This window comes from Triticum dicoccoides, chromosome 3A (assembly GCF_002162155.2).
Source record: "Triticum dicoccoides isolate Atlit2015 ecotype Zavitan chromosome 3A, WEW_v2.0, whole genome shotgun sequence".
NCBI lineage: Eukaryota > Viridiplantae > Streptophyta > Magnoliopsida > Poales > Poaceae > Triticum > Triticum dicoccoides.
This window is the reverse complement of record NC_041384.1, coordinates 294,127,665-294,132,300: the sequence shown is the minus strand read 5'-3', so window position 1 is coordinate 294,132,300 and position 4,636 is coordinate 294,127,665.

Below are 4,636 nucleotides of genomic sequence, written 5' to 3'. Positions count from 1 at the left end.
ACTTTTTTTGCGTTCCGTATGAACCATCGAAAGCGAGGTCATCAATTTTCAACATGTTCTGACATCATTTGCTATTTTTCAGTCATTTACCGATTTGTTTAGAGAGCTAAATGACCATGAAATTGAAAATCTCTACAAAATGAACTCTAAAAGGTTGAAACTTGGCATGGTATCATCATTTCACCCAGATGGCATGTGAAAAAGAGTAGAGAGGGTTACGGCAAAAACTGGACGAAATTCGTGTACAAACTGGGCAATCTCTTTCGGAGTATCAGGGTTACGGACAAGAACTCATCTGTTACACGGGCACTTCATTTTTTTAAACTTCTTTGAACTCCAGACTTTTTTGCGTTCCGTATGCACCATTCGAAGCGACGTCATCAATTTTCAACACTTTCTAACATCATTTGCTACTTTCAGTTATTTACCGATTTATTTAGAGAGCTAAATGACCATGAAATTGAAAATCACTACAAAATGAACTCTGAAAATGTTGAAACTTGGCATGGCATCATCATTCACCCACATAGCATGTGCAAAATAGTAGAGAGGGTTACGGCAAAAACTGGACACACTTCGTGTACAAACTGGACAATATCTTTCGGAGTATCAGGGTTTCGGACGAGAACTCATCGGTTACATGGGCACTTCATTTTTTTAAACTTATTTGAACTCCAGACTTTTTTTGTGTTCCGTATGCATCATTCGAAGCGAGGTCATCAATTTCAACACTTTCTAACATCATTTGCTATTTTTAGTCATTTACCGATTTATTTAGAGAGCTAAATGACCATAAAATTAAAAATCACTACAAAATGAACTCTAAAAATGTTGAAACTTGGCATGGTATCATCATTTCACCCACATGGCATGTGAAAAATAGTAGAGAGGGTTATGGCAAAAACTGGATGCGCTTCGTGTACATACTGGACAATCTCTTTCGGAGTATCAGGGTTCCGGACAAGAACTCATCTGTTACACGGGCACTTCATTTTTTTAAACTTCTTTGAACTCCAGACTTTTTTGCGTTCCGTATGCACCATTCAAAGCGACGTCATCAATTTTCAACACTTTCTAACATCATTTGCTACTTTCAGTTATTTACCGATTTATTTAGAGAGCTAAATGACCATGAAATTGAAAATCACTACAAAATGAACTCTGAAAATGTTGAAACTTGGCATGGCATCATCATTCACCCACATAGCATGTGCAAAATAGTAGAGAGGGTTACGGCAAAAACTGGACACACTTCGTGTACAAACTGGACAATCTCTTTCGGAGTATCAGGGTTTCGGACGAGAACTCATCTGTTACACGGGCACTTCCTTTTTGTAAACTTATTTGAACTCCAGACATTTTTTTGCTTTCCTATGCACCATTCAAAGAGAAGTCATCAATTTTCAACACTTTCTAACATCATTTGCTATTTTTCAGTCATTTACCGATTTGTTTACAGAGCTAAATGACCGTGAAATTGAAAATCACTACAAAATAAACTCTGAAAATGTTGAAACTTGGCATGGTATCATCATTCACCCACATAGCATGTGCAAAATAGTAGAGAGGGTTACGGAAAAAACTGCACGCACTTCATGTACAAACTAGGAAAATCTCTTTCGGAGTAACATGGTTTCGGACAAGAACTCATCTGTTACACGGGCACTTCATTTTTTTAAACTTCTTTGAACTCCAGACTTTTTTGCATTCCGTATGCACCATTCAAAGAGACGTCATCAATTTTCAACACTTTTTAACATTATTTGCTATTTTCAGTCATTTACCGATTTGTTTAAAGAGCTATATGATCGTGAAATTGAAAATCACTACAAAATGAACTCTGAAAATTTTGAAACTTGGCATGGCATCATCATTCACCCACATAGCATGTGCAAAATAGTAGAGAGGGTTACGGCAAAAACTGGACGCACTTCGTGTACAAACTGGAAAATCTCTTTTGGAGTATCAGGGCTTCGGATGAGAACTCATCTGTTACACGGGCACTTCATTTTTTTAAACTTATTTGAACTCCAGACTTTTTTTGAGTTCCGTATGCACCATTCAAAGCGACATCATCAATTTTCAACACGTTCTAACACCATTTGCTATTTTCAGTCATTTACCGATTTATTTAGAGAGCTAAATGACCGTGAAATTGAAAATCAGTACAAAATGAACTCTGAAAATGTTGAAACTTGGCATGGTATCATCATTTCACCCACATGGCATGTGCAAAATAGTAGAGAGGGTTATGGCAAAAACTGGACGCGCTTCGTGTACAAACTGGACAATGTCTTTCAGAGTGTCAGGGTTTCGGACGAGAACTCGTCTGTTACACGGGCACTTCATTTTTTTAAACTTATTTGAACTCCAGACATTGTTTTTGCGTTCCTATGCACCTTTCAAAGAGACGTCATCAATTTTCAACACTTTCTAACATGATTTGCTATTTTCAATCATTTACCGATTTGTTTAAAGAGCTAAATGACCATGAAATTGAAAATCACTACAAAATGAACTCTGAAAATGTTGAAACTTGGCATGGTATCATCATTCACCCACATAGCATGTGCAAAATAGTAGAGAGGGTTACGACAAAAACTAGACGCACTTCGTGTACAAAATGGAAAATCTCTTTTGGAGTATCAGGGTTTCGGATGAGAACTCATCTGTTACATGGGCACTTCATTTTTTAAAACTTATTTGAGTTCCGTATGCACCATTCAAAGCGACATCATCAATTTTCAACACTTTCTAACATCATTTGCTATTTTCTGTCATTTACTGATTTATTTAAAGAGCTAAATAACCGTGAAATTGAAAATCACTACACAATGAACTCTGAAAATGTTGAAATTTGTCATGGTATCATCATTTCACCCACATGGCATGTGCAAAATAGTAGAGAGGGTTATGGAAAAAAGTGGACGCGCTTCGTGTACAAACTGGACAATGTCTTTTGGAGTATCAGGGTTTCGGACGAGAACTCATCGATTACACGGGCACTTCATTTTTTAACTTATTTGAAGTCCTGACTTTTTTTGTGTTCCGTATGAACCATCAAAAGCGAGGTCATCAATTTTCAACACGTTCTGACATCCTTTGCTATTTCTCACTCATTTACCGATTTGTTTAGAGAGCTAAATGACCATGAAATTGAAAATCTCTACAAAATGAACTCTAAAAGGTTGAAACTTGGCATGGTATCATCATTTCACCCAGATGGCATGTGTCGGGGAAACTGATCCACCAACACCTATGGGGACCGGGCCCCTTTCGGTTCGGAGGGGGGCGGAGGCCGTGCAAAGAGCGGATCGAGGCAGTACACGCGAGCAGTTTTACCCAGCTTCGGGCCGCACGGATGCGTAAAACCCTACTGCTGCTTGTTTGTGTGTATTGAATTCTTGCTCAGGAGCGATGGACGCTGCCAGACCGAGCGTGAGAGTGTCCCTGATGTTTTGAATGAGCCGAACCCCTTCTACGTTGCGCTCGGGCCTCCTTTTATACTTTCAAGGGGTCACCGACAGGTGGCAACGTAGACTAGAAGGGTAAAAATGGAAAAGGATGCGGTAGGTGCAGCTACCACTACTGTGGACATAGTGCACGCTACCTAACTCTGACGGCAGGGGACAAGGTCATTGAATGCCCGTCTGAGTTGCCTAAACAGTGCAAAAAGTGACCGTTAGGAGTGCCACCGTTTGCCACGATGGACTTCTCTTCATCTCCGCTTGCCACCGCGTACCCCTGGCTGCACAGGCTCCCGCCACGCGCCCCTGAGGAAGCCTCATGGCGACACGCGGGCAGGTGCGTTGGAGCATGGGTACAGAGTGGCAGCGGGCCCCCGGCGAGTACCTTGTCGGGGTCGTCGTCCTGTCGAGTCCAGAAGCTTGTCGCTCACTGGACCTCGCCGGGACGTGCGGTGCATCGCGGCAAGTTTCTTGAAGTGCCGTGGTTGGCCTTCCCGGCAAGCTCCTCTTGCCGGGGCCTTGTCTCTTCCCGGCAAGATCCTCTTGCCGGGGCCTTGTTTCTTCATCTTGAATGCTTTGTTCTTGAATGGCTCCAAAGGAACCCACGAAGGACTCTGGCGGTCGTCCAGCAAGCCTTGCCGCACGGCGCTGCAACTACCCGTGCACAAGTTCGGGATACTAGGGTACCCCTACTCTAGTACACCGACAGGAGCCCCCGGGCCTGGGCCACACACGGTGCCGAGCGCTGTTGGACCAGGCCCAAAACAGGGCACGGGCACGCGCGGAGCCTGGGTTATGCCGAATCTAACTCCGTATCCACCGCACCCCCCGTAACGGCACGCGTCAATCGCGGAGTCGTGGGAGAGATCGTGGGTGGTTGTTTATTTGGAAGGCCGAAATGTCCGCCCCGTCCCTCTTTATAAGCAGGGGAAACTGGGGCATTTCCCCCACCTTCGCCCTTCGCTGCTGCAATCTCAGAAATCTCCGCCGCCCTCCTCCGCTTGCAGAGTTGAAAGAAGGCAGCGCTCCGCCCCCGTCGCTGCCGCCACCACCAGCGCCGTCGATCTCCCCCACTGCCTCCGCCATGCCTCCGAAGCCCGGGAAGGGGAAGGCCACGAAGGCCGCGGCCGCGAAAGCTGTGAAGTCGACCGAAGCGCAGCGGCTTGAGG